At 34.0% G+C, this 27,543-nt stretch overlaps 1 long non-coding RNA gene across 5 annotated transcripts in view; it reads right to left on the bottom strand.

Moving 5' to 3' along the window:
* The window catches only part of LOC120601229 (uncharacterized), an 82,039-nt gene that overhangs the window by 47,750 nt on the left and 6,746 nt on the right, over window positions 1–27,543 (bottom strand). Inside the window, exons 2-5 of one of the 5 annotated variants that reach the window (XR_005652399.1) lie at window positions 23,896–23,998; window positions 18,898–18,963; window positions 17,651–17,706; window positions 12,957–13,180 (exon numbers count right to left, since the gene is read on the bottom strand). The exons of 2 other annotated variants lie outside the window; for them this stretch is intronic. This is a non-coding gene — a long non-coding RNA (uncharacterized LOC120601229). Of the gene's footprint in view, window positions 1–12,956; window positions 13,181–17,650; window positions 17,707–18,897; window positions 18,964–23,895; window positions 23,999–27,543 lie in introns of those variants that run through there. 2 more of the 5 variants (XR_005652400.1, XR_005652401.1) reach the window with 2 other exon arrangements.

Here is a 27,543-nt window from a genome sequence, read left to right as displayed (position 1 = left end):
AAAATAGTGCTATTACAAAACCAGAAAGTGGAGGTGGTGGTGGCGGTGGCGGCGGCAAAAGGGCGGAGAAGGCAACCTGGCTGAATTTGCATCTATCAGGAAGTCAATAAACAATGTCTCTGTGGAGAATGAAGAAATAGTGACATAGGATATATAGCACATAGATATATGAAATTAACTAGCAAAGAATTTTAAGATGGACACACTTAAAAGAGAAAAAAATTTTGCCTCTAGGAAATAGAATTATGTGTAGGAAAAGACGAGACAAGGGGCTGATGCTTTTAATTAGAAACACTTCTACACATTATTTGTAGACACGGCATGTATTATGTTTATAAGAATTTTAAATATATGTTTGAAAAGACTATAAGGTTTTGAATATCTCTATGTGATCGGTGTATCAATTTAAGCCTGGTAAGCAAGGTGGGAAAGTAAGGAAAATCCATCAAAAATTCAGAACCTTCAAAGGCTGCGTTAGGGAATATAAAAGCTCCTATTTAGGACCAAGTGTTATGACATAGTAATGTCTGGTTCTATTCTGGCCAACAAAGCCTGGCAGTTTGTCAGCTGTTATCCTGTTAGAAGGTCTGGAATAGAAGAAAGAATTAATTGCGTTTTTCATAAAAGACTTGCTGACAAGGCTCCAGTGGCAATTCCATTTCACAGTCTTTCCCTTCTTTGGGCAATACAGATGATGGGCTACCACATGGCCTCTAAAATTCTTTCCTTTAATCTTCCAGGTACAAATTTTTACAGTGTAAGAATGCTCTGGACAATTCTGTGATTTGATGAAGTAGTATCCTTGGACATGTTTAGAACTGTAGCAGCAAAATAACTTGACTTTCCAGAACATGGCAGCTTCATGATATAGCAGCTACTAATTTAAGAGAAAATATTTTTTGTGGGTCCAAAAAGTTAGAAAAATTCCAATAATTCACAGTTACTTGGTCAATTATTGCTAATTTGAATTAATCAGGAAAATACACACATTAGCACAAATCTCTGCATCGTTCAGTTTTTGTCCCCTCCCCCCCCCCACCCCCAGGAAAATGATAATCCCTAAGGCAACAGAACTGTCAGTAGTCTATCAGGATTCTGGACAGCACTCTGGGTCTAAAAACGGTTCTTTTATTCTATATTAGGAAGTTATTATTATTGCGGAACAGAATGTAAATGTTTTCAGGCAAATACATAAATGATATAATTTAGAAGATATAGTTCTCCTAAATGTACCCTCTGATTCCCAAATCCTTGACCTTTGTGAATGGCTGCTGTTAGTTTGTGTGTGACACATACAAATGAAGCCCATGTGACTGAGTTAATAAATTACTGTAACTATTGGCTATAGGTTAATTTAGAAACTAACACAGCAATGTAAACATATTCTAGCAAAAGTAGAATACATCTATACCCATTCAATTCTTAATTCATCTTTCCATAGGAATAATTTAGGATAATCTTCACTCTCCTCATGTTCCTATGGTGAGCAGCTTCTCTGCAGAGGTAATTGGTCCAAAAAGCCTGCATACTCTTCTATGCCAAGAGTCTCTAGATAGGCTCTATCTTCTTCCAGATTAGCCTTGCCTGCTATCTGCCTTTTGGACATTTTATTGGCAGTTTCAGTTTTTGCTAATGTTAAGCTTTAAAATCTAACAGCAAATTTGTAATTATATATTCATCTATTACTTTGGAGCTCATTCTATTTGGTGTTCATGCCAAATCCAACTTCCATAGACACCTGCACGTAAGTATCACCAAATTTGCAGGAACTCCCATCACCACTCCTCACTCTTCGATTCTGCCTTCCTGCTTGTCACTAGGGATAAGCACTCATGACTCCAGTTAAAGCCGATCAGTTCTTCTGTTTGTGCAGTAGACATATCTACTCCCCTTTGCTCAAGAGCATCGTTTCAGCAACTTTTGCCCCTCTCTCCTATGTCATCAATCTTTATTTATTTATTAGCATACACATGGGTTACTATTGTTCTCATTTTTAAAAGTCATGTTCTTAATCCCTCTTCCTTCTTTAGCTGCCACTCCATTTCTCTTATCCTTTAAATTAAATTTTCTCAAGAGTTGCTAAACTTACTATCTCCAATTCCTCTACTCCCGTTCTCCCTTAAATCCACTCCAGGAAGGTTTTCATCATGCCTCCAAAACATGGAGGACACCAATGAGCTCTGCCTACCAACACAATGGTCAGTTCTCAGTTCTCATCTTACTGGAAATGTCAGTAGCATTTATCATAGTCCATCACTCTCTTTTCTCCTTGATACCCTTTCTTCACTTGAATTGTAGTGCACCCAAGTATCTTGGCTTTCCTCCTACCTCACTTGTCACTATCCTTTGCTCTTATGTCTTCATTTCCCACATCTATCAACATTGGAGCATCCCAGAGTTCAATTCTCCTTTTTCTCTCCTCTATCTGTTTAATCCCTGATAACTTCACAATCTCCAGGACTTAAATACTATACACATGGCCAACCACTCTTAAATTCATATCACAAGCACGGACCTGTCACCTGAATGCCTGCTCTTATATCAAAGTTAATTTTTTTCACTCCCTTGCGTTTAGGTAATGTCATATCACTAGCTTTAGTCAATGGGCCGTGAAAGGAAGTGATTGGTATTACTGGGATAATATATTAGGAGCCAAAGCATGACTCTCTAGTCTTTCTCTCCCTTGTTTCATGACTCTGGAAGCCGCGTATTTCCAATGCAGTTAAAATATGACAGTGCTTCCATCAGCTTTTGTCCCTGAGTCTATGTGTGAAGCAGAGCCTTTACTTATCCATGTTTTATGTGCAACATGAGTGAGAAGTAACCCTTTGATGTGTTAAGCCACTGATATGTTGAGACTTAGTTTTAACTACAGCATAATTTACACTTATCCTAGCCAAAAGGCCAAGAAGCACTCTCTACAGTATAATTTAGATTATCTTAAATAAGATGTCTAATAGACACCTCAATCTTAACCAAAACTGAATTGTTTTATGTTCCTCCCTAAAACTTACTCCACTTGCAGTTTTGCTATGTGAATAGATGTCGAATCCATCATTTCAGTTGTTCAGGTCAAATTATTGGAGAAACTCTGACTCCACTTCCTCTCACATCCCACATTCAATCTGTTAGAAGATGCTATTGGCTCTGCCTTCAAAACATACCTACAATACAAACACTTTACCTCACGTCCAGTGCTAGCATCTTAGTCTGTTGGTTAATATTATCTCTCTCAGATGACTCCCATAAGCCTCCTAATGGTCTCCTTTCTTCTACTCTTGCCCTCTATAATACAGTCTCAAGACAATAGTCACAATGGTCCTTTAAAAGTCTAATTCAAATCGTATCATTCCTCATTAAATCCTTCCAAGTCTGGTCATCTCCCTCTAGAATCAAAGCAAAATCTTTACCATGGCCTACAAGACTTTACGTGATCAGTCTGTATCCTGGTCCTCCTTATCTCTCTGATTTTTGTTGCTTTGCCCCTCACTCCTTTCTAGCCACAGTGGCCTCCTTGCTTTTCTGCCAACTCACAGAACATACCTTAGTGCTTTTGACCTTGTGAATCCCTCGATCTGGAATTATTTCCTGAAGGCTGACTCCCTTGTATGTTTTGAGACTTTCTTCAGATGCCACCTTCTCAAAGCCTACCCTGACAATTCTATTTTAAACTGCAATGAGCCCACCCATCTTCCTGGGAACTTTCTGCCTTTACCCTGCACTATTTTTTTCTACATGTTTCCCATCTTTTAATTTGCCAAATGATTTATTTATTTAGCACAGTTTGTTTATTTACTTGTTAGGTGTCTCCTTACTCATTTGTGTCTCTTCTGTTGTATAACATAAATGCCTAGAAAAATGTATGTCCCATAATAGGAGCTAAATAAATATTTACTAGATTAACTAAGGTGGGTAAGGCAGACATAGTTTTACATTTCCCAGATAAAAATGCAGACTCAGAGACCATGTAGATACTTGCCCAAAAACATTTAGTTAACAAATGTATCCAAAAAAAGATATGAAAGTACAATTTCCCAAATATCGCAATGGTATAAATGTCTATGTTCTCTAAATTTACAAGATAGTTTAAATCTTGTAATTTCATCCTGATATTGGATATGAACCTACGAATTTGCTTGTTTATACATGGATTAACATGCCAGAGTGACATGTGCTAGGGGTTCCATTTCACTCACTTTAACAATTGAATTTATCAGAGGATTTTGATGTAGACTGACAATAGTTTTAACACAAATCTAGTATAGTGATGTGCCTCAAAAATGGTGTATTTATTTCTGTTACCATAATACAAATTGCTTATTTTCAGGAAAACTACAATTGGCTCATGATCTAACTTTCTATTCATCAAAGTTTCCACAAAGGATGGAAATAATAAACAAGTTGGTATTAGTCATTAGTGATCTGTGCTCATAAACCACATGTGAAGATCATGCATCTGTTAGGATTTTGCTTTTATGATGTCTTTCTTATATCCAAGATTAAAGAAAAAGCAAATGAATATTTTAAATATGTTGGCCACATGCAAAATATATTTGAAATTGCTCATTAAAATTTTCTCCACCCATATGAAAAAAACTTGATTTAATTTCCTTCATATAGTTATTGTTAGACAAAATAAATAAGAAAAAAAAACCAGAATATTTTCTTTCAAAAAAGTAAACCAATTTAGCAAACAATAAAAAATAATACTATACCAAAATCAAGTACCTTAAGTCTAAGAAGATAGAAAAACCAAAAGCTGTATTGATTTTATTGGCAAGACATAAGTATTATCCCATTAAAGGTCAGTAAAAATTACTTAAATATTTGATCCATGAGACTCTGGATTTGGGGAGACACAGAATAACATTCTAGAGTTTCCAAAGTTGGCTTTCTACAATGTTCATGTTTGTAATAGCTCCATGTCTGCACTCTTCTACTTTTAGTCTTGGTATGAACTTGATTTATATTTATTAAGTTGCATCTTTGAGCCAGACTCTGCACAAGACATTATTATGTCTTTGCCTCAAAAACTTCAACTTTTTGTGGAAACAGATATAGAAAAAAATAATCACAAAGCAAGGCAGTGTTAGCTTAAAAAGGTTGTCAGAGCCCAAAAGAATGGATTGTTTCTGACCTAGGAACCAGGGTAAGGAATTAGGAATGAAGAGACATTTGAAATAATAATTTTTTAATTTAAATCATTAACATTTCATCAAATGTAGCCTAGTTTTCTATATGAATATGATTAAGACTTATTTTCCATTAGGGTCATGGGACTTTTTGCTTCACACAAACGAAAATACATTTAGAGCCAAATAAATGTTAATATCTTGACAATTTTTTTAAAATCCTGGCCTACACAACATTGGGAGTAAGATAATTCCCATCATCTTTACTATGCTAAACTACATGTAAAACTCTTAGTTGTGATACAGTGAGGGCCATGTTGACTAAGATTATTGCACAAAAGTTGTATTGATTTTTCACTTTACTAAGTTATGTGGAATTCATTTTCAGCTCAAACCTGTTTTGTACATTTCTGTAATAAGGAAAAGATCTTGAAGAATTTGGGAATTGTACTAAAGATTTCGTGTTTTATTCTAAAGGCAAAAAAAAAAAAAGAGACCTTAAATAATTTTAAGCAAAAAAGCAAACTTGCATTTCAGAAAGATCAATCTAGTGACAGTGTGGACAGGTTGACTGTGGGAAAGAAGCCAGTTAGAGGATGATGTTGGTGATCTAGGAGAGAAATGTTGAGCATCTGAAGACAATGACAGAGAATGCAGAAGAGGAAGTATATTTGAGGGATTTTTAAGATATAGAATTGGCAAAATAGGATCATCAATCAAAAATAGAAAATGAAAGAAAGGGAGAACCACATTTTCTGATTTGGGTAATAAAATGTATGGAATTGTCAATAACAGATAGATAATACTGGAGAAGGAGAAGATTGGGTCTAAGTAAAAGGAGAGAAACATTTAACTTAAGGTATTTGTGTAACAATGCATATGAAAATACCTCAGATCAGATATGAAATTTAGTATGTTAACAATAAGTTATCAGTTAATACATCTAAAGACATCCTAGAACAAGAGTACAGGGAACATGTTGAGGTATTTAAAGTGAAGATTTAATTCTTAATGTAAATTTTGATCAAATACATTGATGGAGAGTGTGGATTTTCTGCAACTGGTAATAGGACAGATAAAATCAGTTAGGAGGCAAGAGTACGGGGTGGGGGAGCATAGAATCCACAGTAGAAGCTATTAGTTTAAACAAAATGAATAATCTGGTACAGATCGGCAATTGGATTGGGCAAAATAAGATAAAGTATATCACAATAAATAAACCGTGAAATCTCAATCTCCAAATTAACAGAATAACATCCTTCTTGAATAAAGATGCAAGAATTTTCAACAAATATGAGCCAATAAGATACAACAAAATAAAGATAGTACATTATGACCAAGTGAGGTTTATCCCAGGAATGCAAGGTTGATTCAAAATTCGAAGGTCAATTAATGTAAGTAAACACAATAACAGAATAAAGAAAAAAACATAATATTATTTCAGTGATGAAGAAAAATTATTTGATAAAAATTAAACACCATTTATGATAAAGACTTTTAGCAAAATAGGCATAGAAGGCAACTTCCTCAATTTAATAAAGGGCATCTAAGGAAAACCCACAACTAACATTATAGTTAATAGTGAAATATTGAACAATTCCCTCTAAGATCAAGAACAAGGCAAAGATGTCTACTCTTCCCACTTCTACTTAATAGTTCTGGAAGTACTATAAGGCAGGGAAAACAAAGATATACAGATTATAAAGAAGGGACTAGAAATGTTGCTATTTACAAATGTTGTGCTTGAATGCATAAAATATTCTACGGAATCAATGAAACAACAACCAGAAGTAATGATAAGTTTATGAAAGTCTCAGAATCCAAGGTTAATTAACAGAAATAAATTATATTCTTATATACTCAAAACAGATCATTGGAAAATTAAGATTTAAAATTTACCAGGTATAAAATCATCAAAAACATAAAACACTTGGGAATAAATTTAACAAAAGGTATGTTGGATCTTTGAAAATACAAAACACTACTGAGAAAATTTAAAGACCTAAATAAATAGATAGGTATATCATGTGGCTTGATTGGAAGACTCCATATTATTAAAATGCCCGTTTTCCATAAATTGATCTATAGACTCAACACAATTACATTCAAGAATCCCAGAGGCTTTTGTAGAAATTGACAAGATGATTGTAACACACACACACACACACACACACACACACACACACACAAATGCTAGACTCTATGATACGCATATTTGTTGTATATATATGTACAAGAAATGTAGAATAGCCAAAACAATTTTGTAAAGGAACAAAGTTGGAGGACTTACATAACTTGATTTCAAGACTTAATACTACATTGAGAGAGTGAAGTGTGAGGATATACTACAGATCAAAGGAACAGAAAAGTGTTCAGAAAGAGACCACACATGGAATGGGCAAATATTATTTAATAAAGTCACCAAGATAATTCAATATGAAAGGAAATTCTTCTCAACAAATATTGCTAAAACAATTACATATGTACATGGAAAAATATGAGCCTTGATTTCACACCATACACAATAATTAACTTGAAATGGATCATGGACTTAACATGAAAGCTAAGAGAAAATAAATAAGAATATATTCAGAGTACATTTGTAGTAAACAAAGATTTTTTTAGGAAGGATACCAAAGACATGAACCATAAGAGAAAATTGATAAATTGGATAAAATTAGAAACTTCTACTCTCTGAATAGCATCATTAAGAAAATGAAATGACAAGCCATAGGAGAAAATGCAGTACACATATCTGACAAGGAAGTTGTGTCAAGACTTTACAAAGAACTTTAAAATGTTAATAATTAGAAGACAAAACACACACACACACTTTAAAAAATGACAAGTCCTGAGCAGATACTTCATCAAAAAATAGTATAAATTATTAATAAGGACATTAGAAGATATTCAAAACCATTAGTTATGAACACAAATTAAAACCACAATGAGATATCACCACTCACCCACTGGAACAGCTATTGTTAAAAAGACATAATGCCAAGTGTTGACAAGTATGTGGAGCAACTGGAACTTTGTGCAGTGTTTTTGGAAGTATTAAATGATACAAATAAACAGTTTTACATTTTCATGTAAAGTCAAACATCTATTTACCATATGACCTATTATTCCTTCCTCTATTTATACAAGAAAAATGAAAACATATATCCACAAAAGGATTTATACATGAATGTTCATAGAAATTTTATTCATAACAATCAAATACTGGAAATAAGCCAGGTTTCTCTCAATAAGTGAATGGATAAACAAATTATGGTATATTCATAAAGTGAAATACTTCTGAGACATTATACATTTTCTGGAACACTTCTGTAAATTCAGCTTTATTTAATAAAAATCATTTCCACTAGAGTGGGAACAATAAAGTACGCTGTCCTTCAATTGATTTAAAAGCAGTTTCCATGTTGGTGATTAACAATTATTTGACATTCTTTTTATTTACTTAAATTTGACCCCAGAGTTTTGCTCTAATGTGGTAGTCTTTCAAATACCTTGCTAAACAACAATCAAAGAATCAGGTAGCATGGTATATGACAGTACTCTCACGTTGCTATTTTAAATATTTTAAATAGCTCTTGATTTTTATTACAATCAGGAACACTGTGGAGATTTCTAGATTTATGCATTCTTTCTACTTATGTAACACCGAAGGTTTTCCTCATGTTCTCTTCCTCAATATTTAACAAAACTTTATATGTCCAAAAATTTTAGACAATAATGATGTTTTAGTGATTATTTCAGAGATAGAGAAATGCACAATTCAAATATTACTTGTTAAACATATATCTTTTCCCATGCTCTTTATCAGCACCTAGTACTTCTCTCAAACTCAATCCTTGACCTTCCCCAATCACCTGTCCTCCCTCTCTTCCCTTTAATTTCTCCAATTAGCCACATTCCATCTTCATGCTCTTTTTCTTCAATAATTTTCTCCCTCAGCCTTCCTAATGCAGAACTATTTTACTCCCACTCACCCTCAATCCTGAATTTGAACATCCCACCCTCTACCTAATAATACACATTATCTGGGTCTTTCACTAATCTATACCCTAGATTTGAAATGGTTTCCCTACTTATAAAGAACATGTAGAAAATGTTGGAGCATAAAGCTATCATTTCCTTCTTTTCTTCCTTCCTTCCTCCCTTTCTTCCTTCCTATACTCCTTCCCTTCTTCCTTCCTTTTTCCCTTCAATAAGTAATATAATACAAAAGGAATCAAAGATGTACTGTATGCCTTCACAGGAGATGAGGCATGCCTATATGTCTAAAGAATTCTAAAATAATTTGTATATAAAGGACATCTAAAAGAGGGGGGAATATACTTATTAGGGTCTGGTTCCCATTGTGCTATGAAAAATAATAACTTGTTGAGAACTTGTGTTTTACTGGACAATTTTTTTATAAATATATTGACTGAGAATGAGTCTTTGATAAGCAAATCAATTGTACAATTCAAACAGCTTACAATCATAAAGCAATGCCTATACTCAGGCTTTATAAACCTCAGGTCAAAGTAACAAATAATTCCAGTTTACAAAAGAAGTGCCTATGGACACTAAATAATGAATTCTAAAAGCATTCTTATAGTTTATGACATTATTGCCTATAAAAAAGCTAAAGCAAATAAAACATAATAAATTATAAAATAGATACTAAAGGTAGAGAAAACACTAAGTATGGGTTAGATATATTTTCTTGGAATAGATGAATTCTAAGAAAGTACTCAGAAAGAATTGTATTAATGTGGTAGGGCTGCCAGAATAAAATATCACAGTCTAGGTAGCTTAAAAGGAAATTTATTTTTTCACAGTTCTGAAGGCTAGAAAACAAAGATCAAGGTCCTTGCAGGGTTGATCTTTCCTGAGGCCTCTCTCCTTGGCTGGTAGATGGCCTCACCTGAACTTTTCTCCATGCACGTGCATTCCTGGTGTCTCTTCCTCTTCATATAAAGACACCAGTCTTATTGGATTAGGGCCCCGCCCTGATGACTTCGCTTAACCTTAATCATCTCTTTCAAGTTTCTATCTCCAAATACAATCACATTGAGGGTTAGAGCTTTAACATACACATTTTGGAGGAACACAATTCAGTCCATAACACAAGTGATGGATATAAAGATTTAGGTTAAAATAACATAGATGAATGCATTTTATTAAGTATAATAAAATATTTTTTATTAAGAAAGAGAAACACAGTGTAGTACTCTAACAGTATGGCAACTTTTCTTCATTATCTGAATTTGCTGAGAGTCAAAAGGATATTCGAGCTGAAAGAGTAATATGAACAAAGGCACAGATATAAGAACAGGATAAAAGAGCATGAGGAAGGCAAGAAACCCCTATCTAGGGAGATACAAGAGCAGAATGGACAAGGACAGAGTAACAAGATGCAGGAAGAAAGGGTTATATTATAAAATTTAATAACAATTAAAAGCAGAATTTTCAGCTTAAAAATCAAGGCTTTGCCTTTCACTAGTTTTGTAATTTTATCTTCTTTGGCCTCAGATACTGGGAAAAGTAATTTCTAGGTATTTACCATTCTGAGATTTTATTACTTAGTTATTCAACTGGATCTGTTTCTAAAATGAGCAAGAAGGACAATGCCAAATTAATTCAAGGATGCTTTTACTTCAAACCAGAAATAAGCACTAATAGAATGTACAAAATTAAGGATACAAATTAGTGAATGGACGCAATTACTCTCTTGCCATAGTTACATATTTTTGTACTTTCCTGTAGTAAATAAGCTTAAAGCAGGCCTGGCCAAGTACACCACAGAACTCTTCAAAATGTTTCCACTCTTCAGGCAAATAGAAGTAAATTATTTTCCTTTCTGTTTTATTGATGGCATATTTTAATCAACTTTATTGAGGTATAATTTATATATGTAAAATGCACCCATTTAAAATACACATTTCACTGAGTTTTGACAAACGTATTTACAATATAAATACTGTCGTCAATATATAGTGTATGTTCATTGCCTCTGAAAGTCCTTGTGTCCCAAATTATGAACCCTGGCCACCTCCCACCTCCCAGCATTTTATTCTCAGGTAACCATTGATTTTTATTCTGTCACTTTACATTAGTGTCCTTTCTTTAGGTTCATAGAAATGAAATCGCATAGTGTGTATTCTTTGGATTTGGTTCCTTTAACCCAACATAATATTTTTTTGAGATTCATCTATGTTGTTACATGTACCAGTACTTTTATTCCTTTTTTTGATGAGTAGTATTCCATTTATAAATATACCATCATTTGTTTATTCATCACCTTTTGATGGACACCTGGGTTATTTTCAGGCTATTATGAGTAAAGGTGCTGTGAACATTCATGTACAAGTCTATGTGCATTTCGCTTTCCATTTTTCTTGGGTAAAAATCCAAGAGTGGAATTTCTAAATCATGTTGTAAGTGTATGTTTAACTTTATAAGAATCTCTAAAACTATTTTCCAAAATGATTTTACCATTTATATCACCCAAATCAATGTATGAAACTTTCAGTTGTTCTATATACTGGCCAGCACTTGGTATAGTCAATCTTTTTAAATTTAGACAATCTAGTACGCGTGTGGTAGTGTTTCATAATGGTTTTAATTTGCATTTCCCTAATAACTAATGATGTTGAGCATATGTTCATGTGTTTATTGGTCATTTGTATCTTCTTTTGCTTCTCCCTCCTCTCCTTTGTGCTATTGTAGTTATACGTTTTACTTCTACATATGTTATACTCAAAATATACATTGTATCATTTTTGTTTAAGCAATTAAATACTTTTAAAAGATACTAAATATCAAGGGGAAAACCTTTGTATTTGAGCATATATTTAGCTTTACTATACTGCTCTTCTTTTCTCTGTATTGATCTATATTTCCAGCTGGTATCATTTCCTCGCCACTTGAAGAACTTCCTTTAACATTTATTGCGATTCAGGTCTGCTGGTAACAAATTTTTTAAATTTTTTTCTGAAAAATGTCTTTATCTGGCTTTATTTTGAGGAGCAATGCTGCTGTTTCTAGACTTTTAGATTGAAAGCTTTTTTTGTTTAGTACTTTGAAAATGTCATTCTACTGTCCTCTGGTTTATAAAATTACAAGAAATCTCCTGTAATTTGTCTTTGTTTCTCTGTATATCATGTCTTTTTTCTTTAGCTGTTTTTAAAATATTCTTTTTCAGTAGTTTTTAGGTATTTGATTATGGTAAACCTTGTTATATCTGTGTTAGCATGTGTGTGTTCATCCTGCTTTGGGTCTCGTGCTTTTAGGAACTGTGGGCTTATAATTTTCATCAAATTTGGAAAATTTGGAGCTATCATTTCTTTATTTTCATATATTGTATTTTGTATTCCTAATTTCATTTGATTCTTTTTAATAGTTTATGTTTTTCCCCTTGCTATATTCCATGTTTTTAACCTCTTTGTTAATTCTAACAACATTGTTATTTCTGTGCTTTTCCTATTGACTAATTTGTTCCTTGGTAATTAGTCCCATTTTCCTTCTTCTTGGCTTGTTTATTAACTTTTTTATTGAATGCTGAATATTGTGAATTTTATGTTGTTAGTTGCTTAGATGTTGTTTTCTTCCTTTACAGAGTTAAATAAGTTGCAGATCAGTTTTATCATCTTTGAGGTCTATTTATATATCTTGTTAGGGTGGATCTAAAACAGCTTCCACTTCAATGTTAGTTTACTTTTGCTTCTAATGCAGGACTCCTGGGCTCTCCATCAAATTTCCCAGATGATCATCAAGAGCTCTCCATTCTGGATGGTCAGAGCTCAAGTGTCTTCATCCCTTTATGAGCTCTGGTCATTCTTGGTCCATCTTTGTGAAGCTTTCTTCTATTTATGGGCAGCCTAGTTCTTAATGGAGCTTTTATCTTATAAAGTACCCTCCTTTCCAAAACTCTACCTGATAACCTCCAAACTTGTCTCAGCCTCCCCAAACTCTGATTTCCATCTTCTCAAGTCAGCGATACTTCCAGGATCTGTTTGGGTTTCCCCTTCTGTGCCCACAGTTGGAAATTGATTCTGAGTAAAAAGCCAAGAAGATCATAGAGTTTATAAGTTATTTCTTTTCTCACAAGGATCGCAGTCCTGTGCTGCTTGTTCTCCAGCCACTAAAAACAATTATTTCACTCTTTTGTTCAGTTGTCTAGTTGTTTACTATGGGAGGTTAGAGCTGGTTTTAGACATTTGGTTATTTAATATAGCCTTGGTACAGAATTTTTCCTCGGTGGGACCATATTGTGAGTATAGACTCAGACTAAGTGGAGTTTATTATATTATATTACCTGAAGCAATATGTTGTAATTACAACTTGAAAATTTTAACACAGACATTTACTATCATGTTATAACCGGTTGTAGACAGTCGCCTCTGCTAAACACTAAGTTTTAAATTCCCATACATTATAGACAACAAATATAACCATTAAAGACTAATTTAATTAATTTAAGTCTTTTTATAATAAACATATTCTTCCAAAGAAAGTCATAATTTTAGGTTATATGCACATACACACATGTGTGTTATTTTATCACAAATGAATTATAACTTTGTTTCGCCAGTGTATATATATACCTATCCAAATTATGATGGCTCCATTAAGAATGTTAACCTATTCAAAAGTGTTCTCTGATTACTTCTAATACTCCCAAATAGAGGCTACCAATATTTTCATTTGACCAGTCTTCATTATCTATAGTCATCTGGCAGCATCTAACATCCTCTCTCCCTCTATTTCATTGAACCTTACTGAAGGAGTTTAAAATTGCTTCTACTGATGATGCATACCAATCCAAAATCTGTCCCACCTGCTGATTCCTGAAGTTCTTAAAGCTGTTAAACTTTGGGATGCCAGAGCAGGACTGAATTTCACAAAAAGTCAAGGAGAATGGGTCCCAAAGTAGTTCCAATATATCCAAAATTTTAGAAACTCTTTTATGAAACAGTTTGTCCAACTTTGAGCTTTTCCTTACTGATCCCAAGGGCCTAATTCTAGTCCAAAGAGCCAGGCTAGGAAGATATGTCATGACACCCTTCCATCGTCCTGCTTTCCTCATGACCTATGACCTCTTCCTTCAACCAAACTCAGCACTTGGATGCAAAGCAGACACACTGAGGTGTGTGTGTTTTGACTTTTGATTGAGGAGTTGAAGGGATATATGAATGCTTTATATTTCAGAAATATCTGCATCCCAATCCAGACAGTGAAAAAATATTCTTTTAGAGCATTAAATACTCATTGAAACTTCAGAGGCTATCAAATGTATACATTTCAGAATGTATACATTTTCTCCTTTAAATACCTTTAACATTGTCAAAATCACAAGGATTCTAAAATATTTAAAAATAATTACCATTTTAAGAAACTCAGAGTAAGCAATTTAGATGTTCAATAAAATGTAATTTTAATACAAATGATTATAATAGGTTACAGATTGCACAAGTTAGAAGACAACAAAAATGTGGCCGATACATCAGAGAAAATAACTTGTGGAGAACCACATAACAAATTCTATACTGCTAATAATTAAAGTTGATACATACTAAAATATACCATGTAAAATATGGAAAAGAACTTCTAACATCTGTTTTGCAAAGTATTTACACTGCTTACAGAAAATTTATAATCCATAAGAATTTTTTAAAAGATTAATTAAATTAATTTAAAAGTCATTTATAATAAATGTATTATTCCAAAGAAATACATACACATACACACATATATAAACTTATACATAATGTTAATGTGATATTACTATTAGCCACGATTTGGTAAATAGAAACTCCCCAAAAAAGTTATAGTCATTTTTTCACCCACAGACTTAAGTAAATCAAGAAAATGAGAATTTATAATAATATATTTTGTCATAAAAAAAAATGTGAGCTCAGTACATTCATACTAAAAAACAAAATAATTTAATAAGATCAGTTTACAACAAGAAAGGATATTAAACAATTAATCTAAGATCACTGAAGAATTGAGAGGACAAGAATACAAGTAGGAATTTCTCTGTTCTGGGGCATGATTAGATGACTTTGCCTTGTAAAATCATTTATCACAACTCTAGAGTAGATAAATGTCACAATCGGAAGTGCGTGATCAAACTTGCATTTTCAAATAGCTTCAAGATACTCTTTTTTTGAAGGAGGGGGTAAGCTTATATGTCAAGAAACTACATAAGATCGTTATTAATTTTCAGAAAAAGTAATTGATTAAGTACAAGCAAACGCTAATAGGGCTTTAAAAAATAGAAAGAAAAGACAAAACAGTTCCCTTAACTTTTGAGGGCTTTCTTCATCTAGCCTCCACTTAACTCTTTTCTCATTCTACTAGGATAGATTTGTAATCTTTCCTCTTTTTAATTCTATTTGATGCCCTTTCTCCAGATTCTGATACAGCACATTCCATTCAACCATTTTAAAATGCACAATCATTTTGCCACACTAAAAAGAGTCTGAAGATTCAAATTCTATATAATTAAGTGTATTCTGTACCTCATTTTTCAGTTAACTTCAATCAGCAGAAAGCATACAACTCCTCCAAATCACTCCCTATTTCACTTATTTTAACCCCAGAAGACTGGCTTCTCCTTAAGTCATGCTTCCAAATTACTATTCTTCCTTACTAATCCACTGTTTCTCTACCCCAGTTCTCATGATCATCTAGCTGGATTAAACCAGGTGGGTCTCGTCTCATTGACAATATAACTTGGAATACTGCCTAAAGAACAAATAAATTCATCATATTGTCATTGACCCTGTTTCAATGATATAGTGAAATATTTCTTTACTTATTTCTTTTTAAATTATCTATTTGTAAATGTAACACTAGAATAAATAGTGTCAAAAGTTTAATCTAACAGAATTATACAAGTTCTGAAACAAACAACTTAAATATAGTTTTGAAATATATAGTTTTGATACTATGACTTAAGACTGAAGAACTATAGATATAGGAACTGTTTTAAACACTTTGGAGTAAAACTTATTCTTAAGTTAAAATTCAGCAAAATTAATTAATAATCAATATTTAGAAATGCATATATGTAAATGTGTACATATGTACTTATATACATATACATACATACATACAACATATACTTATATAATTTTCTTAACTATGCTTCTAATGCCTGGAAATACGGAGAGGAAGAATTCATTATGAGAAAGGAAAATGTTACTATTGCATGATAAAGCAGAGTTCCCAGAGAATGAAACAAAAGTTCATTTCCTTTCTATCAGTCCCCTTATCAGTTCATACTACATCTGCGTTAAAAGTTCCTATTGTCCCTGTAACTTCCGCAGGGTCCTGGCTCTCAGACAAGGAATATGTGTTATGTTGTACGGAGAACAGCTTTAAGACCTCCAGACCCCTTGACTTAGTCAGCTTGGGCCACCACAACAAAATACCATAGACTGGGTAGCTTAAACAACAGACATTCACTTTCCTACACTTTGGAGGCTCGGAAGTCCAAGAACAGGGTTCCAGCATGGTCAGGTTCTTGATGGGGGCCCTCTTCCTGGATTACAGATGGCTGCCTTCTCTTTGTATCCTCCCATAACACAAAGAGGAAACACTTGTACCTCTTTTTCTTCTTATAAGGGCACTGATCTTGTCAAGGGGGCTCCACCTTCATGACTTCATCTAAACTCAACTCCTAATACCATCTTATTGGATGTTAGGACTTCAACATATAAATGGGCAGGGGGCGGGGGTGCACTCAAACATAATTTCATAACGATTCTTAATTCCTTTAGAAACGTAGGAGCAATTCGGCTATCATATACAAGTTTCTCTTACACTGACAACCTCTAACAGCTCTAGTGTATTGTTATTCTCACCATGCTGGATATCCTCCAAGTGCTCTTTAAGTACACTCTCTATCCTTCCTACCCTGCTCTTTTCACCAGAGAGCTGGCTTTATGCACTGCATCTAGGGTGGCCCTGCCCTCTGTCCTCTAGCTGGTTTTGACCAGTGCGTAACACCTGCTGAAGATTAATGCATGGTAGGAGAATGAATCTGGGGTTTAAATCCTCAAAAATCACCAATAGCTGTATTCATCTTCCAAAGGCTACACCGATAGCTGACTTCTGGATCTGGTTACCAGCCCTTCCCCTGTCCTTCAAGCCTGTATTTGGCAGTGGCCTCCATCGTTGTTGGGGTTCCCCCTACCCCCATCTCATATCCTTGGAAATAGTCTCTCACTACATTCTTCTTAATGATCGCACCCACTTCCTCCCATGACCCTAACTCCACAGCAATTCCTCGTCTTTTTTCTCCATCTTGACAAAGATCTCCTTGTATTAGCTTAATTTTTCATGGACCTAGACCTCATTTGGAGCAGAGCAAGTGCCAAAACACAAGAAAGGGTCAAAGGCAGGAAAATCCCATTTTGCCACATGCAAGAATGAGTTGTGTGAGTGATAAATCCAGTCAAACAATAAACAGAGATCTATATATGGATAGACATTGTCAAAAGTTAAAAACTTACCATATTTGGCTTGAAAAGATGAAAATTTTACCTTCAGTTAAAGCTTTGCCTCTCTCCTGCCAAATCAAACATTGCAATATACTTACCAACTTGCAATACTCTTATGTTTAAATGTAACCACTTTTCTGAAATTTGACCTGCTATAATTTAGACATAACTAAATTTTTCTTTTAACTTGAAAATACTTTAAAATGCTCTTTACATTTTGACCAAAACACCATAAGAAAGGATGAAAATCACTCAGAGGGCAAAGATCAAGGGTCATCTAAGAAGGTCTTGTAAAGCAGGCTTGGTTCACATCTCACTGGAATCACTGAAGAGCTTCTTCTGAGATGACTTCCAGAAGCAGAAGCTGGACAGATGCTATTCTATTCATTTTCCCATCCCATCCCCGACATAAGATTTTCATATTAAATCAGGACAAGAATTAATATAATAGACTGCATCAGAGAAGAAAATAAGTTACAAAAATGAAGCTTGTGCTGTTGGAAAGTACCCTATCTTGAACCATAGCAATTTCTTGACTTTATTATTATTTTTTGCTCAATACTCCTAAAAAAGTTCGGGGAAAGTATGTACCACTCATGAATTTCTAGGTTGACATATAAAATATCTTCTTAACCATAGTTTCTATAGCTGTAAAGAATGTAATTTCTAAAATATTATAAGTACTAACATTCCTGTTTTAAATACAACAAATGGACTATAAATTTCACATCAATTTGATGCCAGCATCATCTATTTTATTAATATATGAGCAAATATATGACAAACTTTACTTGTCAGAATTTTGCCTTGGACCTTTTCCTTCTTGAAATAATAATTACATGTAACTTCCTCTACAGTATCTACAAAATATAATTTTAAAGTAATGTAATTTTTATGCGCAAAAGTACTTTTGATCACCTTATCATGCTTTTTGCTACAAAAACATGTCTATAAATGAAAACTTATTTTTATTGCCAGTAATCTTAAACATCTAAGAATTATGTTTTCTTCTAGAGTGAGGTGTTGTTACAATTATTAGTACTACATAATAATAAATAATAATTTATATTAAAAGCATTAGTAGTAAATAATTGATCAAAACAATATAATTATTTCACAAATTTTCGTGAGTAATCACTAAACAAAAAAAAATGTATTGGAAATGTTTATCTTAATGAGAAGGATTAGAGGAAAGGCTATGGCCCCTTGATTGAAGAAGACTTTGTTGACACCAGTATTTTGAAATTGTCTTTACTCACTCTCTCTTCCCTGGAGGTTTTTACAGCACAGAGTCAAGCAGCATGATGATTGACAGGTCTGCATTTCTTTGGTATAAAATGAAAAAGCAGCAATTTTGAAAGGGGAGGTGGAAAAGAAAAAGGACAGATGAGTTATCAATCAAATTAATTTTGGTAGAGGATATGTGGAACTTGAACAAATGAAAACCAATACCCTTAAAACTACTTTTGCTCACATACTCCTTGGTAAGCCTCTGAATATCCCCAGTATAACCATGGATGTGATTCTATTTGTCCTAGTGAGAAAGAAGAGAAAAACTCCCCACTTGACTCTATGATACCCTGTGCAACAGCCCCTCTCCACAAGGAATCATCCCAAACCCCCACTGTAGAGATATTTTATATAATCATCACGCTCTGTTAAGCTCTGAATTTTGAAAAATTAACTTGGCAAAATTCCAATTACTCAATACTTAATGAAGTTCATTCTTTATGGATATTGGTTCAGTTATTTTCTTTTTAACTTTAAGACTTAATTTAAACCAGCCTAGCAAAAATGAGCAATCAACTGAACTAGTCAATAAAATTCTTAGTGAGCCCAAACTACATGCTCAACTTTGTATTAGGTCCTAAAAGTTCTCAAAATAAACAAGAGGCATAGACTTTGTCCTCCAAGATTTGTAGTTTTCCTGGAGGAAATAATACGGCCCCCAGAAAAGATGTAACTAATAAGACAGTATATTATAATTTAATAAAATGTTAGTCAATACAATCTAATGCTATATAATAAATACACTATAACTTAACTGCTACATGACAAATCCAGAGGAAATACATAATTATGGAATATGAATGAAGAACTTTCACAGTGGAGAAAATATTTTGGGATAAAATTATTCAAATTTGTATTTTAGAAATCCAATATTGCCCCTGAAGGGTATATATATTGGTTAATATTCTGGACAAAAATGAAGCCTATGATTAGCTGTCATAAAAAAATGCAAATTAATGAATGCTATGCTCTAAATGTTTGTGTCCCCTGAAAATTCATAGATTGAAATCTTAATGCCCAATATGATATCAAGTAGGGCTTTGGGAGATGCTTAGGCCATGGGTGCTCCACCCTCACGAATGTGATTAGTTCTTATAAAAGTGACCCCCACAGAGCTCCCTAACCCCTTCCAAACAAAGCAAAACAAGAACAAAGCAAAAACACAGCTGTCTATGATCCAGGAAGACCTCATGTTGGAGCCATGATTCTGGACTTTTCAGCCTCTAGAAATGTGAAAAATAAATGTTTCATAAGCCACCCAATCTCTGGCATTTTGCAATAGCAGCCAAAAAGGAGTAAGACAATGAGCACTTACAATCCACAAAGATGACTGTATTCAAAAAGATAAATAATAAGTGATAATGAGGAAAAACTGGAAGACTCATACACTGCTGAAGGGAATGTAAAATGGTGCATCCACTTCAAAAAAGTTTGGCAGCTCCTCAAAAGACCAAACATAGACTTAGAATATGACCCAGCAATTCCACTCCTAGGTATATATGCAAGAGAAATGAAAACACATCTCTGCAAAAACCTATACACAAATGTTTATAGCAGCATTATTTATTATAACCAAAAAGTGGAAATAACCCAAATGTCCACCAACTGATAAATAGATAACATTATTTAAAAGGAGTATTATTCAACAATAAAAAGGAATAAAGTACTGATTGGTTTATGATGCAATATGGATAACCTTGGAAATATTATGCTAAGTAAAAGATACCAGTAACAACAACAAGAAAAAAAATCACAGATTGTATGAATTCATTTATATGAAATACCCAAAACAGGCAAATCTACAGAGACAGAAAGTAGACCAATGGTTGCCTGGGGCTGGGGAGATAAAGGGGTTGGGGGATAATAGCTAATGTGTAAAGAGTTTTTTGTGGGAGTGATGAAAATGATCTAAAATTGATTGTGGTAATGGTTGCACAATTCTGTGACTATACCAAAAACACTGAATTATAAACTTTAAATTTGTAAATTGTACAGTATGTGAATTATAGCTCAATAAAGCTGTTACTTTAAAAAAAACTAAAAATATGTCTAAATTTTTTCCATATGGATTCCATCTTCCATTTAATCTATTCTTCCAAATCATGCCACGTATATGTATTTCTTTCTACTCTTTTAGTCCAGTGTTTTCTGAGGTACTTCAGAGCTATTTGGGCTGAATCTGTAGCCATGTGGGTGGCTCTTTCCCTCACTGTGCTCAGGATCAGCCCACCCGCTTGGAGAGGCATGAGCTACTTCCATTGACTCAGAACACTGTCCACCTGTTTCCCCTTCTGTATTGTTGAAAAACTAGCAGTCTGATTATTAAGCTTCAAAGTTTTTAAGACTAATTATAAATTTCTCCTGCTATCAATTGAAGAAGGCACTGGAGAATAATCCTAAACAATAGCTGGCTCATGATTTACTTTTCATTTGCCTTTGAAATAATGTGCTTTTTATCACAGATTAAAATTATTAATTCCATCTTGGATCTAATACCAGCATTCCCAGAGTATAATTGCTTTTATGGAAAAGAAAGTTTAAGGAAAACTATCTGAGGTGTATCTAGCATTCAGGGAAAAGCAACTGCAGGACTGACCATTTGTTTTAGAATAAACATAAATGTGTAATACACATGCAGATAATGAAAAGATTGTGATTTTATCTTTTAGCTTCTAGAATCATAATCAACACCTTGGGTGTGTCAAAAAATATAAAAAGCAAAGCATATCATACAAGGAAATGCACCTTAAATAATTTATTAAAAGGTTCTTTTTGAATCAGTGTATTATCTCAAGCCTGGGACCAGAATTAATTAATTCCCCATCCATTCACCTGAAAAAGTCAGGGAGAACCTGACACATTGGAAAAAGTCCTAGACCAAGACTCAAGAGACTTGGGTTTATGTCCTGAAACTAACATTTAATAACCATGGAAATTTTGTCAAATCCATGAACTTCTCTGAGCCTCAGTTTCTTTGTCTCTAATTTGGGTATAATAACAATTGCTCAAAAAAAAAAAAACCCAATTGCCAAAGCCATCCTGAGAAAAAAGAACAAGGCTGGAGGCATCACCCTGCCCGACGTCAAATCATATTACAAAGCGACAGTAATAAAAACAGCATGGTATTGGCAGCAAAACAGACACCCGGACCAGTGGAATGGAATCGAGAGTCCAGAAGTAAATTCATATATATATGGGCAAATAATTTTTGACAAAAAAGCCAAAAACACATAGTGGAGAAAGGAAAGTCTCTTCAATAAATGATGTGGGAAAAACTGGAAAGCCACCTGCAAAAGAATGAAACTAGACTGTTGTCTATCACCACACACTAAAATTAACTCAAAATGGATTAAGGACCTGAATACAAGACCTGAAACAATAAAATGCATAGAAGAAATCATAGAAATGAAACTCAAGGACCTTGGACTAAAAGAGGATTTTATGAATTTTACCTCAAAGGCAAGAGAAGTAAAAGCAAAAATAAATGAATGGGACTACATCAAACTAAAAGGCTTCTGCTCAGCAAAAGAAACTGTCAACAAGGTAAAGAGACAACCATCCGAATGGGATAATATATTTGCAAGCAATGCTTCCAATAAGGGCCTAATATCCAAAATGTATAAAGAACTCATATGGCTCAATAACGACAAAAAAATAAACAATCCAATCAAAAAATGGGCAGAAGATCTGAGCAGACACTTCTCCCCAAAGGACATACAAATGGCCGACAAACATGAAAGTATGCTCAACATCACTAGCTATTAGAGAAATGCAAATCAAAACTACAATGAGATACCATTTCACACCTGTTAGGATAGCTATAATCAACAGGGCAAGTAATAAATGTTGGAGAGGATACGGAGAAAAAGGAACCCTCATGCACTGCTGGTGGGACTGCAAATTGGTACAGCCACTATGGAAAACAGTATGGAGGTTCCTCAAAAACTAAGAATTGATCTACCATATGATCCAGCAATCCTTCTACTGGATATTTACCCCAAAGACAAAAAATCATATCTATAAAGATATTTGCACACCAATGTTCATAGCAGCATTATTCACCAGGACATGGAAGCAACCAAAGTGTCTTACAATAGTTGATTGGCTAAAGAAGCTTTGGTACATATATACAATGGAATATTATTCAGCCATAAGAAGAGATGAAATATAGCCATTTGTAACAACATGGATAGAAGTTGAGATAATCATGCTAAGTGAAATAAGCCAGACAGAAAAAGTTGAAAATCACATGGTATCACTTATATGTGAGATATAAACCTAAAAGCAACAAAGGAACAGGACAAACAGAGACTCATGGACATGGACTATAGACTAGTGGTTACCAGTGGTTAGGGGATAAGGGAGGAGCGGGGAGGTAGATGGGTAAAGGGGGTCAAATATAGGGGGGGTAGGGGGAGGGCGAAATGGATAAAAGGGATCAAATATATGGTAGCTGAAGGAAACTGGACTTTGGGTGTTAAACACACAATAGAATATACAGATGTTAAATTATAATGTACACCTGAAAATTATATAATTGTATTAACCAATGTTACTTTAATAAACTTAATTTAAAAATAATAAGAAGAATTGCTCTGCCTAAGTAAAAAGATACTTTTTAGTAGCAAAAATATTGAGGAAAAAAGTGTGAAGGAAAATATAAAAGATGTATACAATATTAAGAATTATGAGTTGGATAAGAGAACCAGACTTTATTCAGTATGAGGTCATCCCCCCTTCCTTCGGTTACCTTCTTATTTCCAAGCATCGATCCCCTGAGGAGAGTAAAATGTATTGAGTGTCTTTCTGGTAATGGCAGAGCTAAACACTTTCTCTGGTATTTTGTTTCATTCTTATGTCATTACTATTTTACAATGAACTCAAGGATAAGAAACGTTGAGTAACAGCTAGTGATTTTTAGAATAGGAAAACTTAAATTTAAACTCATGGTTTTTTCTACTACATACTTTTTTGAGGGTGGGTGATTCTTCTTTTCTCCTTTCCTCCTTTCCTGACCAACTCCCATCCCTTCAAGGCAACCAGATTAGTGTCCTCCATCTTTACTTAGCCCTGGAAGTGAGGAAAGATAGTCTGAGGATTATTGTCAAGCTTTGATGGCAACAGATCTTAATTTTCTCAGAACAGTCTCTGTCTCTGCTGATTGTCTTGATGTAATAACAACAGTAGCCTCTTTTCACTCTCAGAAATATTTTGGTCTGGACTTGCGATGCTAACACTGGCCTTATACCATGAAAGTTAAACAGAGTCATCAAGAAATTAGATCAGTATTTCTCAACAGCCATCACTAGACATTAAATTGAAAATTTGTAAGTGTGCTGCAGATTTATATATTTTTAAAAAGTGTATGCAGCTAAGCTAAAATGGAACATATATGTCTGGGGAAGATAAAAGCCAGGTGAGTAATTATACTGAAAAGACAGCAAAGACAAAAGAAATATAGAAGTCACGGATACATAAATGAAGAATTGTGATATTGGTTATGTCCATATGTTCAGAGAAAAATAGTCTACTCACTTATAATAATATATTTTAAAAGACGATTTGTAAAAGCTAGGTGTCTCCTCTAACACTTGATATTATTTCTTCCCAGGAAGCAAGTAGAGTGAATAAGAATGCATTTCCCACTCTCCAAAGAGACATTTTAATTAGGCTGATTGTTCTGGCCCCTGTGTATTTCTGTGAGAGGATGTTCTCCAGTGACCTGTGCCTTGGAAAGAATATTAGTCTCAAACCAATATTCAATTATGCTTTTCATCTACCTCCTGATTCTAGGAGGGATCGTTCACCTTTCACTCTTGACATTGCCAACCTTAATATATTCTTCTATTCCTATTGAATTATCTAATTTTTAAAATTGTTTTTTGCTATTTAAAATCAAGTTGAAAATGTACAGCTGAAACTTACTAGATTTCGTTAACCAAAGTCACCATAAAAACATTAATTCATTAATTTTAAAAATAATAATTAAAAATTAAGTTAAAATACATACATACATACATATCAAATCAAATTGTGTATGTACATGATGAGGATGTGGAGCAACTGGAATTCTCATTCAGTGCTGGTGGGAGTGTAAATTACTATAATGACTTTATGAAATTGGAAATATCTACTATAATTGAACATACATTTACCCTTTAACTCAGTGAATCTTCTCCTAGATATAAAACCAACAGGAACTTGTCAGTAGCTGCACCAAAAGACATATTCAGAAATGTCCCTAGCAACATTATTCACAGTAGCCCCTAACAGGAAACAACCCACATATCCATCTACGTTCGCATGGATAAATTGTGGTGAAACACCACAGTAATGAAATGAGATGAAATGAAAATGAAAGAACGACTCCATTATACAATATGGATATATCTCATAGTCATGCTTAATGAAACAAATTGGACTCAAAAGAATATTATATATGATCTCCTTTATGTAAAATTTAAAACAGGCATGTCTAATGCGTCATGTTAAAGTACAGTTATTTGTGTGAAGGAGATGAGGATGGTGATGAACATGGGATAAGACCGACTTCTGAGGTCTGGTGATGTTCCATTTTTTGATCTAGGTGGAGGTTATAGGGCATCTTTTCCTTCTAATAACTCACTGAGCTATATATCTATTATTTGGTCGCTTTGATATACATAAATTATACTTTAACAAGAATATTCATCAAGTTGTGTGTTTCTTTTTTCCTTTTCCACAATAAGTCTAGTTAACATCCAACATCAGACATAGTTACAAGCTTTTTTTCTTGTGATGAGAACTTTTAAGACCTACTCTTAACAACTTTCAAATACATAATACAGTATTAACTATCATCACCATGCTATACGTTACATCTCCAGGACATATTTGTTTTAATCGGAAGTTTAACCCCCTTCACCAACTTCACCTACCCACCCCACCCTACTGCTATCTCTGGCAACCACCAATCTGTTCTCTGTATCTATGAGTTTGGTTTCTTTTTTTAGATTCCATGTCTAAGCGAGATCTTTGTCTGATTCATTTCACTTAGCATACTAGCCTCAAGGTCCATTCATGTTGTCACAAGTGGTAGAATTTTGGTCTTTTTTATGGCTGAATAATATTCCATTATATATACATGTTATACATATTATATACACACACACACACACACACACACATATGTTACATCTTTATCCATTCGTCTCTTGATGGGCACTTAAGTTGTGTTTCCATGTCTTGGCTATAGCAAATAATGCTTCAGTGAACACAGGGATATCTTTTCAAGTTAGTGTTTTTGTTTCCTTCAGATAAATACCTAGAAGTGGAATTGCTGTATTATATTGTAGTTCTAAATGAACAGACTTTTGGCAATAGTTATAGATTAACAGATCGTTTGAAGAAAGCAATTTTGGGGAGAAGAGTAGAAGCCGAATCAAACATGGAACCTATTGAGATGATTCAGGTAAGATATAAACTTAGACCAGGAGAAGAAGTGAAAATAAAAGGAGAAAGCATTAGTTTTGGAGGTAGAACTAACAGCCTTGTGGGGAAGAAGACAATGAGGGAAGTGAAGGAATTAAAACTGACTCCTAAGTTCTGAGTTCAACCAACTGTGTGATGAGAATGATCAGAGGGTCAGATCTGGGGGTAGAAATCAAAAGCTAAGTTTTTTAAGACACATGAAGTTTGAGATGTCATATTTGTCAGCAGGACACATGAATTTGAAGCTTGGAAACAGGCACAGCTAGAGCTATAAATTTAGAAATTATCAACACATGGATAGTATTTATAGTCATTAAAGTGGAATGATTCATGACTCAGTTCTCAACCCTGTTTTGATCAACCTTTTATCAGTGACTACTGATAAAGGTCTGAGCAAAATCACAGATTAACAGGGTCAAAAGTAAGAAAAAGCATGATACCATTTAATAGGAATAATGTCATCCTCTTAGGTTCCAATAACCTATTACTTCATATTAGCAGTGTGATTTAACCAAAATACAAATGAGTACAAAAGATTTTACTAGCCAGTGGGATTAATTGAATAAGCACTAAGATAAATCAGCCAAAAAAAAAAAAATCAGTCTACAAATCAATACAAAGAAGGTAATGTAGTATTCTTGCTCCTTGCGCCACTCAGCCCCCAGACCAAGTGTTATACTTTAAATGCAATTTTTTCAGTGATGTTTCAGAGAAAAAGAAAATTACAAGAAGCATTTGGAAATAGTGACACACAAAGAACAACTGAAGGAAATGAATCTGTTTAACTAGAAAAGGGACTTAGTAGGGGCAAGGTCGGTGTTTAAAAACTGCTTTCAAATACTTTGATGGCTGACCTTTCACACTTAAAACACTGAAATCAGAAGATGATTAATGTAATGTGTGGAGAGGAAGGCAGGGGGTGGGATTAGGGGGTGGGGCAGAAGAAGGAAAAGGAGGAGAGGGTGAGGGACGGCGAGAAAGAGAGAGAAGAAAGGAGGAAATTTCAGATAGATAATCCTGGCACAAATAATGACGAACTTTATAACAACAATATAACTGTATTTGGGTTGCTTTATAAAGTAATTGCCATTGCTGAATATTCCAATAGAGCGATAGAGCTTGTGTGCTCACTTATGAAGATCTAT

This window comes from Pteropus medius, unplaced genomic scaffold (assembly GCF_902729225.1).
Source record: "Pteropus medius unplaced genomic scaffold, Ma_sr-lr_union100, whole genome shotgun sequence".
Taxonomy (NCBI): domain Eukaryota; kingdom Metazoa; phylum Chordata; class Mammalia; order Chiroptera; family Pteropodidae; genus Pteropus; species Pteropus medius.
This window is presented reverse-complemented; position numbering and strand designations above follow the sequence as displayed.